At 40.4% G+C, this 12,587-nt stretch overlaps 1 pseudogene; it reads right to left on the reverse strand.

Annotated features, from left to right (window-relative positions):
• LOC119338501 overlaps positions 1-9,040 on the reverse strand; it is a 13,735-nt pseudogene extending 4,695 nt beyond the window's left edge.
• Positions 9,041-12,587: the final 3,547 nt, after the last annotated feature.

The following is a 12,587-nucleotide window of genomic DNA, read 5'->3' on the forward strand; positions in this document are numbered from 1 at the left end:
AAATGTCGAATAACTATTAAAAATGTTGAACTATTTGCAGAATGATGAATAATTATTCAAAAATGTAGAACAAGTATTTGAAAAATGTAGAATAAATATTAAAATATCTAATAAGTACTTGAAAAGTGTTGAATAAGCGATCGGACAATGTTGAACGTGTGTACAAAATGTTGATCACTGATGAAGAAAATGATTTTGACATACAAGAAAATGTAGAGTGAAAACAAAAACAAACATAAGAAAAAAGAAAAAAATGCAAATCGAGAAAATGAAAAAAAATGAAGAAATTAAAAAACTAGGGAAAGAAAAAAATAAAAAATAAAACGAAAAAAATGGAGAAAACCGGAGAAGAAATAAAAAACCAAAAAAGAAGAGAAAACAGAAATAAAAAACGGTGTTTAACGTCATGTAATTCGCCTGTGCTATTCTAATGTTAACCCTACTGTTGTGTATTGGTTTGAAGCACTAGGCCCACTCGTAGGAACCCATGTTCGATCCCTGGGGTGGCATTTTCGTTTTTTTCGCTCATATGGTAATCAATTTGACTGTTTATATGAAATTAGTTTAGTGCAAAATAAGACTGTACATATGGTAATCAATTTGTACAAGATATGGTAAATGAATTACCATCTTTTTTGCACTAAGTAAGTTTTTTTTTTGCACGGTTGCACTAAATTAGTTGAGTAGCTAATAATACATAATTCTTTTTTGCAGGTAATAATAATAATTAGGTCAATCATACATGGTCATAGTAAATGAATTACCATCCTTTTTTGCACTAAGCTAGTTAGTTTTTATATTTTTTTAATTCCTCATACACGCACTGAAGCACCATATGAGCAAACTTTCTGTACCTCATTACTATATTTCTGTTGGAATTGACGTACTAGAGAGTTCATTTTGGGCCACGAGTGGGCCGAGAAGCCTGCTCGTTCTGTCCAGACTTACTCAGGGGTGCAATAAAGAAATAAGTAATGCATGAGCTTACAGGATGGCGGAGAAGCTCAGGTACGGCGGCATCGAAGCGCAGATGGCCGCAACGAAGGAGAGGAAGCAGACGCCTCCCCTGGCCCAAAGCACTGCCTGAACGAGCTTGTACGACACCATCCTCGATCCTGTTGCAAATCAACAAACGGTAAGTAAGAAGGATGAACAGTTGAAATTTATACTCACCAGCAAAAGGGAGAAAATTATGATCGTTTCTTAGGGAGCATTATGGGCATCATTCTCATCGTCTCCACCATGCGTTCGTCGTCTACTTCTGTGCACACATGTCTTCCATGTCGACAGCCACTGGTTTCTTATAATCTTGCAAGTAATTCTCATTATAAAAATGTTTACACCACGAATACAACATACTAGTAGAGGGCAAGCTATTTAGCTGAGGGGGCCAATGCCCCCTCCCCCCATGTTTGAAACAATAAATGTCTCCATGTCTAAGTTTATTGTTCCAGGGCAACACATGGTCATTCGACTTGTTTAGTTACAATTCAGTGTTTTGAGATCATGGATTTGTTTATAGACATATCTTTGGTAAAGCTTGTGAACCAGGGCATGGCACAAGGGGCACACATATGTACAGAGATGGTCTTAACCATGCTATGTTCTTTATTTTAAGTAATCACAACATAAAGAATGCTTAACTATAACTTTGTTAACGAATGTAATTGAATTGGCCTATGTGATCTATCGAATACCTAGCATTCCGAAATTATAGTAAACAATAAGATATAACAAGTAAGATAAACAAGCAAGATCTTCACCTGTTGATGGCAAATATGAGAAACATTAGTACACCACATGGTTGCTAGTATGTCTAAAAAATGCAGTAAATTGCCACCTCCCAACATACATGGAAAATGATGAGCACAGAACGACTAATTTGATAAATTACCAGCCCACTAAAGACAAACCAATTTTTTTAGGAAATCTATTTTTTATAGCTTTCGAATCTATGTATGTATGCCATAAAACTAAAGTCTATTCACACATTGAGGAAAACAGAATGTTCCTATTATGGATGATTGTTAGAGGTCCTATCCATAGAAGAAATTGATTTTCTTATATGTACAAAAGGAAATGTATTGGCTCATTTTTGAAATATATATGTCAACTGTGGACTTAAATCTTTGCATGTGGTTAGAACTTGGTGTTTTGATTCGTTTTACTTATATGCATATCATGATCTTTGGCAAAGCTAGTGAACTAGGGCAGGGCATAAGGGGAACGCAAGTGTGCGCAGATGTGAGCTCAACCACCATCATATCTACTAGATCAGGAGCGCGCCTTAGCGCGAGGGTGCTGGTCCAAATGTTGTGGTCAAACAAATAATGCTCATTCAGACAGGATAACAAAATAAAATAAAGAAGAATCATTCACTTAAGCTTTTACTATGTGAGAGACAATATGACATTACTAGTCAATAATCTGATGCAAAAGAGTGTTTCTAAATATATGTACCTTCAACATTGATAATACCATATGAGCAATGGTGCAAAAAAATTCATTGGTAGCTGGCAAGGAGAGGATCAATACGATAGAAGTCTATACAAATGTTGAGCATTGCAACTTTACAAAATACTACAATGAAAAGGTATATCATAAAGTATAAAAGCATGATCTATCATTCTACATCGGTACATAAGTTCTATAAAATATAGCCAAGTAGTTCATACTCGCAAGTGTAAAAACTGGTGTTACAGCAGCTGGAAACAATGTTATAGAAACATCAATAACGGTATGGCCTTTGTCTTTGTTAGTCAATCAACAAACATGTATGGTATCTTGTAGATGATCATCGCTGAGAACTCCTACTTCCTCTTTCCAAGTGAAAAAGGGCATGTTTTGAGGTGAATCTAATGCAGATAGTAGTGGCCAATACTTGACAGGAAAGGCTGATAGCGTCCTCAGGCTTCATTTTTCTGATGAAGCTGTAACAATGCAAGCTTCAGTGATACATGAGTAATTTCTCTTATAGTATGAAATAATATTACAATACAAGCTTCAGTTAATTCTTAATTTTCCAAGAAATGAAAGGAACAGTGTAACTTCTTAAACAACAGTAGCACGACAACACAAATATGGAGTTAAATTTACATGTGCAGGTAGTACAGATTGTACATAACACATGTTTAGTTATGAAATACTCCCTCTGCAACAAATATAAGATCGTTTAGATCACTTACTCTAGTGAAAGCACTACCATAACATATGTCTAAAGCATGGCATTGAATAAGAAAAGAACACCATTATAATGCACTATATGTTCAAAGAAAGGGTGATGAGAAATCCCAGATACAACCGAAGATGGAAATATAAGAAAACATTATTAGGACAAAGCAGTTCAAATCACAACATGAAGCATCTTGTTCAATTTGACATGGATAACAATAGAAGGAGAAAACAAAGCCGAACCTTGGCCCCTGCCACGGGCTATTCTCTCATAACTCGTACGTCCAAAACATGAGTTGTTTATTCTTATGAAGATATTAAAATTGCATCAAGTAGCAGGCACTCTCTATCGTATATATTTTTTATAAAGGTAATGTGAATATAAGATAAAATGGTTCTTTCGAATATCACAAAATATGCTACAAACATGTATATTCCACGGATAGATGGAGTGGCCTGAAATTGCATGCAAGAGGTTGAGAAAAGAAAAATACTTGTTAAAGAGTTACTGGAACAAAGGCAGAGTCTGCAAGAGAAGTGATTACTTGCCAGATTCAACCTGATCTCCAATTCTCCATAAAACAAAGATTTTTGGACATGTACACTTGGAGAGGTGTCACCGCCGTGTAAAGGTATGAATACATCCATGAGAGCACCACGGACAGAGCTAAAAGGAAGTAATACAAAAAAGTTCTCTTATCGATGGTCCAACCGTACGTAAATACCTAAAGACTGGACACTTCACCATAATTATTTTCATTTTAGAAATACGTAAAAGCATAAACCTATCAACAAAATGACTCATGGCTAGACCTGGACATCAACCTTGTATATGCAGCACGTGTTTCAGAAAGCAACCTATTTACCGAACATATATAATTAAACTTTGTAAGCATGCATCTCTTACAATTAAAGTAGCCACCATATAATTGGAATAAAAATGTTGCAGAAACAATGTACCAAAAATAAGGGTGAAATGCAAACTGATTCAAGGGTAAAAAAACATGCAAGGATTTATTCATGTTGGTGGCTCACCTGTAGAGACCAACAATTATCTTTGCTTCACAGCTTGCTAGCAATATCAGTCAAGAGCGTCCAATTTGCTGAAAAATTTGAAATAGTCAGCAACACACTGGAAATCTAAAAATCTGAACCCTACAAACAAACAAATATATGTTTGTATCATGAAAAACTTCAGATATGACTTTGGCATCTTTTAAGCAACATTACACCCAAGGAGCTAGCAATACTATGGAGATCAGGAAATGGTTAAATATGCAATGCAACGAAATTAAAATGTGTAGTAAATATTCTGAACAAAATAAGGGACTGTTAGACAGAACAAACTTAGATGATTGCAGGCAAATTGCTTCTTGTCATGACAACAAACTCAAGAATCAACTGGAACAACATTAGCCTGTTCAGTATTGTAGTTCAGCTGCGCCTACCAGAATCACGAAAATCTAAAACTATAGTTGCCTGCTCTCTAATTTCCGAGTGACATGGTTCAATTCCTGCAAAGAAAACAACACATCGGCAAGGCAATCAACACAGGAAAATGCAAGTACTTTAAAATTAACATGAGAACAAAAAGAAGGGTACTGTGAATAAAATGTACTGCCCAGGAGCGCGCCACCACAGGGGGAAGGGTAAAATACGATTGACATTGGCCAAAGAACTGGTACCTTTGAGATGCTCAACAACCTCGTTAGAAAATCCCGCCCAATAACTCAACAACTCTTCAGTGAACCAATTATCTACACACAATATCATCAGGGTCAATTATCCAAATGAGCCAACTAAAAGAAACATCAATAGGGAAACAACAAACAACAGCAGGAGCAGCAAGGCACAAAAAAACAATAGCAGAAATTGTAGGCCATGAGCAGCAAGGGCCGGCCACGAGCAAGACGTGCGCAACGGTCGGCAAGCAACAGTAGCAACACGGCACACAACAAAAATAGCAGCAAGAGTCGGCCACGATCAGGACGCAATCGAGAGCCGTCCACGAGCACGACACACCCGGAGCCGCCGACGACAAGAGAAAGAAGCACTTCCATGACGCGGGGAGACGCACGAGCACACAAGTCCAGCAAGACAAAGCAGCAGTGCCATGAAGCGGCAGTGGGAGAAGGTGAGCTGGAGAGAGGACCTACTGGCTACCGGATATGGTCGCCGTCGTCCGCTGGACCTTGACGGATCTTACGGGAAGGGAGGGGACGGCCAGGATCTGGTCGTCGCCGCCGGCATCAGCGGCGAGTGTGTCAGCGGTGAGGCTGCCGCTTGCCTCCTTCTGGCCACCTTCCGGTGCCTGCGAGATGTGAGTCCAAATTAAGTCTCCGGAGGAGAAGGTAGATCCGGTGAAAGCAAAGCGCACTCTCGATGCCCTGAGGAAACCGGCAAAGTCTCCACCGAGAACCAACTATGAGCGCATTACTGAACAGACATATCTCCAAGCGGAGTGGTCGGGAAGTACTGTCAGACATCAAAGGTCAAGAGAACGAGCAGCTGCAAAAAAAATTGACCAACTCGGCGAACAAGCAAACCAATCGTGCCCCCCGCTTAATGTGTCTAGCGGCAACATCGTCGCTAATGCTCCGGGGATGGTGGCCGGTTATGGCAATCTACAAGATTACCTGCCTGACGATCAACTTCCTGATTTCATGGAGGTGGACGAACACATATACGAGTACGGGAAGCCTCTCGTCAAAGCTGAAAAATCTCTAACAATGATGATGCGAAGATTCCATAATTGGTACATGAAAACCTGCAGAGAGTCTGGGGGGACGAATAGTTTGTATCTGAACATTAAAGAGGAGCACGACCTCGTTGGAACTGATCTGTTGTGTGTTTCATTTGAGGAGTTCTTCGCGTTCTTCAATCAAAAGGCCCTCGATAAATTAACGGTCTTTTGCTACTGCCTGTAAGTACTATTTCTGTCATTAAGTCTCTATATATAGCTCGGCTCTTTCATTGCATGTATTTATAATTAATTATCCTCAATATATTATGCAGATTGAAGATCGTCGAGTGCAGAAAACAAAAAATTTATGATATTGGGTTCATTAACACAAATATCATAGATGAATTTCTAGTTAAAAAGAACGCCGAAGAGGCCGAGGCCAACTTGCTACAATCGTTGATCAAAAATCAAAACAAAGATACCATACTCTTTCCTTACAACTTCAAGTGAGTGTTACTGTCGTGTGCATATTCGGTTTCCCTTATTACTCGAGCGAGGTTATAGTAATTGAGTTGATGAGTTATGCATGCGTGCGCAGCTTCCACTATGTTCTTCTGGAGATTAAGCTTGAGCGGGGACTAGTAACCGTCTTACACTCGAGACGAAAAGATCCCGAAACCTATGCGGACATGACTAAATTGCTCAACAAGTAAGTTCAATCGATCATTATCGCACCGTATCGGCAACTTTTTGTTCATTTCCTGATATCTCAAGTAATAATAATTAGTTTTTGTCTTGCAGGGTTTGGAAACAGTTCACCGCAGAAGCTCCGGAGCTCTGGAACTGCTGAAGGAGCTGCGATATACATACCCGAAAGTAAGTACTACTGGCTAGCTAGTTGCGCGCATCTCCTGTTGATTCTATAGCTATAGTTTCATAAATGCCATTTATAATGCTTTATTATCAGTTTGATTGACCTCTATTTCTCGTAAAGTGCTTGTGGCAGGGAATGATTTCTGTGGATACTACGTGTGCGAGTTCATCTACAACGCGACTTTGAAAAATAAGCGGGGCTACTCTAAAAGACAATATGAAGTGCGTAAGCAATAATATTCACAATTTCATTTTATTACACCATCATTTCTGTTCAGTTTCATTCATATATATGTATTAATTAACCCCCTTCTTCAAATTAGACGTGGCAGATGCGGAATGAACTCCTAGAACCAGATCGCATGAAAGCAATTCAAGAGGAATTGGCGGGATTCTTTCTTGACCACGTCATCAATAAAGCTTGAAAATACCATGTGGAACTTGATTTCAATGCTAGGGGATTGTAATTAAGAGATCTTACAGATTGTATATGTATGTAGCCAGTAGCGTCGGATAGATAATACGAAAACTTGTTGTTCGACCAATCTCTCGGAGAAGGAGAGGTCGATCGATCACTTCTCTCGGTATGCATGACGAACTTCTGTACTTAATGGTTCCCTTCATTTTCTTACTAGCTAGCGTATCGAGAGCCTCTCTATGTATAGTACGTAGCATCGACCAAGCACGAACATAAGAGATGACACTTCTCTCTATTAATTAGCTAGCTAACACAATATATGAAACACCTAAATTAACCCCCCAAAACCCCCAACCCCCCCATTTCAAAAAAACAAAAACCCCAGCCACTGGAATGCTGACGCGTGGATGCCTTTTGGTCCCGGTTGGTGCCACCAACCGGGACCAAAGGCCCCCCTGCCTGGGCTTGGCGCACCGGCCACGTGGAGGACCATCTGTCCCGGTTCGTGTTAGAACCGGGACTAAAGGGGGGAGGTATTAGTAACAACCCATTAGTCCCGGTTCATGAACCGGGACTAAAGGCCCTTACGAACCGGGACAAATACCCCCTTTTCTACTGGTGAAAGCCCGTAGAATGCAAAGCTCAGAAACAAACAGATCGAGAGAAAAGAAAATGCCAAGAGAGATCTGGCATGTTGCTGGCAGGTGGTGTACCTCCAGGACGGTGATAGTCTGCGCAAACTGGAGCGGCCTATCCACGACGGTGAATAGATCCGCGTGCCCTGAACGGGAGCGCGACAAGGAGCACCATGAGTCACTCTTTAAGGCTGAGTGGCATGCTGCCAAGCACCTGGGCGAGGAACGACACGTAGAGGATGAGGAAGTGCAGTCTGAATGACACTGACATGGCCAGGAGCAACCACGGGTTGACCTATGGAGGCATCCTCGGCAGGCTTGTGTCTGTTGAGCGAGTTGAACATCCCGATCGCCACGAGCATGGAGAGTGAGAGCATCGTTGCCCTCACTTTGTCGGCCTGGAAGGAGTCGCAGGGGTTGTCGTCGAAGGTGAAAGTTCTAGCACCAGCAATGAAGGGCGCAACTGTGAAGTTGTCCCAGCTAGAGAACTGACCCCAGTTCGAGAGTTGTGAGTAACTGACAAGTGTGTGGCCATCTCCATTGAGATCAATGCCCTTGAAAGATCCGTGGGTGTACCAGATGACAAAGATACAAACGGTTGTAACCCTCATGTAAAGGCCAATGACCTACAAGTTATGTGATTAGTGAGAATTATAATCTCGAGAAGAAAGGCATAGATGCCTAAAACAGATCAAACAGATATGTGGTGATCATTTACCAGGTAACAGAACAAAATCTAGGGAGTAATCAATGAGTCGCCGCTCCTCCTTGGTGGTTTCTTCATGATGTCCTTGTTAGGCGGATTGAAACCCAAAGCAGCTGCAGAGGGGCCATCGGTGACGAGATTTACCCATAGAAGTTGAAAAGGTATCAACCCCTCGGGAATACTCAAAGCAGATGTAAGGAAGATTGAAGCAACTTCACCAATGTTTGAGAAAATCATGTATCTGCAGCAGTGAAGCAAGGGCCTTCAGAATACTCAAGGAATAGAAGGTTTTCCACCAACTGGATGTGAAATACGTAAGCAGACACAATCACACAATCATGCTCGATTCAGGAACATCATTTTTAGCAAGCCATATAGAACAATCACAAATAGGCAAGCAACGACAAAACTGTCAATGAGAAGTGCGAAAAAGGCTCTCAGTGCACAAACCTTATTAAAGCTTTCATGTTATTGTAAATAGATCTTCCTTCACCAACTGTGACAAGTATGGTACTGAAATTGTCGTTAGCTAGTGCCATGTCAGAAGCCTCTTTGGCAACCTGGAAAAAATAAAGATTAGATCATTCCAAAAATAGAAGCTGAATAAAAGCATGGTTTTGCAAATATCCCTCTTTTCTTAGAACCTCCAAGTCATGTTCTACAATCTAAACAGAAAAATACTCTTGTTTTGCTGGTTCAAATAGTGTTATCTGGTTAGCATGAAAGCAATAACAAATGAGGGGACAAGGGCTGGCAATGAGTATCAAGTTTGTTTCGATGGTGTTTTACTGCAAGAGAAAACCAGATGTGCAGTTGATCATATAAAAGGAAAACTCTCAGTTAACTATGAAAGACTTCAGAGGATGTGAGATCCTTTCCTAGATGAACACTGAACATGTAAGCTTGAAATCAAATAAGCTAATGCAAAAGGAAATACAAAAGCGAAACTGGGTCATGTGATGTTTTCTGACATACCAAATAATGCATTTCGGCAAGCGGATGTTGCCATATAGCCATTTCCTGATTTATCAAAACCCATGAAAGCCAAGAAGATGGTGAGCTTCAGAAATAAAAGTGACACTTCTAGTGACATCTGTGAGTGGGCAATACAAGTGAAAAGCCAATTAGTACATGCTACTTGAATGCTAAGAAAGGGCATGCACCTATGTAAGAAATTAGCTTACGCACCAAGCAATAGAACCCTCTGGTGCACCACTTGATTGAGGAAGAAATGAAAAAGGGCCGATGCAAAAGGAAATACAAAAGCACCACACCAAGCAATACGTTTTAACTGTACTAATTTATCTTCATGCTTAGCTAGATCTGAACATCTCTTAAATCACCCAATTTTGCAGGAACCTACCTAGACATGAATATCAGTGGGCAGGTCATAAACCAATCTCAGAGTGTAGAAACCAATTACAGTAAAAACAATACATTTCGGCAAATAAACATGACTCATTACTCTTTGCAGGCCAACAATTGATGAATGTACAACTAGAATTTGATACATGAGCACTTTCTTCTAGTAATTTTACCTTGATCATATTCTTGGGGGCCTTTCTGTTTTACATCAGAAGACCCATCAATCTGAGGAATAGTATTGGTCACTGAAGTACTCTCATCAAGCACTGGAGAACTGTGGTAAGACTTCTGAGCATTCAATTCTTATGCCCCAATCATGGGTTCAAGTGTATCAAGAATATCCTGGCACTCCTGCTGAGAAGCACTATCGAAATCCAAGTGAGCAGACTCTAAAGCAAATTCAATGGACTTCTTGGAGAACAAAGGGCTCAGAATGACTTCATTGACTAATTCATCATCAGTTGTTGGCTCCTCTCTAGCCTGTGAGGAGGCCATCCAACTTAAAAGCCCAAGTGCTTCAGAATCTACAAGCTACAAAAGAAAGTGACAAGAGGTGCTTTATTTATCAGGAGAAAGTAAAAACACATTCAAATCGAAAGCATAATATGCAAATGTATCCAGACAAAATACACATACATAATCCCAAGAAGGGGAATATCAGAACCCACATCTAAAATGATTGGCAAGATCAAATAGTGACCCTGGAATGGCATCCTCTACCATCTGAAGTACTCACTTCATACCAAACTGATAACCCACAAGTGTAGGGGATCGCAACAGCTTTCGAGGGTAAAGTATTCAACCCAAATTTATTGATTCGACACAAGGGGAGTCAAAGAATATTGTTGAGTATTAGCAGTTGAGTTATCAATTCAACCACACCTGGATAACTTAGTATCTACAGCAAAGTGTTTAGTAGCAAAAGTGGTATGATAATAATAGTAACGGTAGCAAAATTAAAGATAAATGTTTTTGGGTTTTTGTAGTAGTTGTAACAGTAGCAACGGAAAAGTAAAAAAGCGAAGAACAATATGTGAAAAGCTCATAGGCAATGGATCAGTGATGGATAATTATGCAGGATGCGATTCCTCATGCAATAGTTATAACATAGGGTGATATAGAACTAGCTCCAATTCATCAATGTAATGTAGGCATGTATTCCATAAATAGTCATACGTGAAAAGAACTTGCATGGCATCTTTTGTCCTACCCTCCCGTTGCAGCGGGGTCCTTATGGAAACTAAGGGATATTAAGGCCTCCTTTTAATAGAGAACCGGAACAAAGCATTAGCACATAGTGAATACATGAACCCCTCAAACTACGGTCATCACCGAGAAGTATCCCGATTATTGTCACTTCAGGGTTGTCGGATCATAACACATAATATGTGACTATAGACTTGCAAGATAGGATCAAGAACACACATATATTCATGAAAACATACTAGGTTCAGATCCGAAATCATGGCACTCGGGCCCTAGTGACTAGCATTAAGCATAGCAAAGTCATAGCAACATCAATCTCAGAACATAGTGGATACTAGGGATCAAACCCTAACGAAACTAACTTAATTACATGGTAAATCTCATCCAACCCATCACCGTCTAGCAAGCCTACGATGGAATTACTCACGCACGGCGGTGAGCATCATGAAATTGGTGATGGAGGATGGTTGATGATGACGACGATGACGAATCCCCCTCTCCGGAGCCCCGAACGGACTCCAGATCAGCCCTCCCGAGAGAGATTAGGGCTTGGCGGCGGCTCCATGTCGTAAAATGCGATAAACTTTCTCTCTGATTTTTTTCTCCCCGAGACGGAATATATGGAGTTGGAGTTGAGGTCGGAGGAGGTCCAGGGGGCCCATGAGATAGGAGGCCGCGCCCTAGGGGGCGGGCGCCTCCCTGTCTCGTGGATAGGCTGTGGGCCCCCCTGGCATTAATTCTTTCACCAAAATTCTTATTAATTCCAAAAAGTGCCTCCGTGGATTTCCAGGACATTCTGAGAACTTTTCTTTTCTACGCATAAAACAACATCATGACAGTTCTGCTGAAAGCAGCGTCAGTCCGAGTTAGTTTCATTCAAATCATGCAAGTTAGAGTCCAAAACAAGGGCAAAAGTGTTTGGAAAAGTAGATACGTTGGAGACGTATCACAAACCTAAAATTATCTTCCACCCTCTTGAATTTGACCATTAGTGTGCTTGTCAGGCATTTATTCTGGGACCACCAGGAGCACCAGCTACCAACAACCAGGAGCCAAACAATGCAGTTCTTCATCTTACAACTATTTTAGGTACATTATATAGGTTGGGAAAATTGGTTCGGCATGTTTCTTATTTATAAACTGCTTTGGATAACACTACAAAATGACCCAATAATATATGCATAACTCAGATCAAGCCATAACCAGATAACTAAGATATGAGAACTACCTTTTCATGTTCATCAAATGACTGAGATGTTCTTTGACCAGAATCATCACTACCAATATTTTCACAACAGTCATTTTGTGAGAATGTGATAGTCCCAATAACATCGGCCAATGATTTAAAGAACCTCTCAAGCTTTTCCGATTCTTCAATGGCAGAATCTTTGTGATGGGACCCCTCCTCTTTTGGATCCAACGTAGAAAGAGCACTCTCATACTTAATACCATGAAGAAAACTTTTAAGAACAGCATCCCGCGGTGGTCTACCAATATCAGCAGGTTTTGTTTCATCCAGTAGTCTTAAGT

This window comes from Triticum dicoccoides, chromosome 7B (assembly GCF_002162155.2).
Source record: "Triticum dicoccoides isolate Atlit2015 ecotype Zavitan chromosome 7B, WEW_v2.0, whole genome shotgun sequence".
NCBI classification, from domain to species: Eukaryota; Viridiplantae; Streptophyta; class Magnoliopsida; order Poales; family Poaceae; genus Triticum; species Triticum dicoccoides.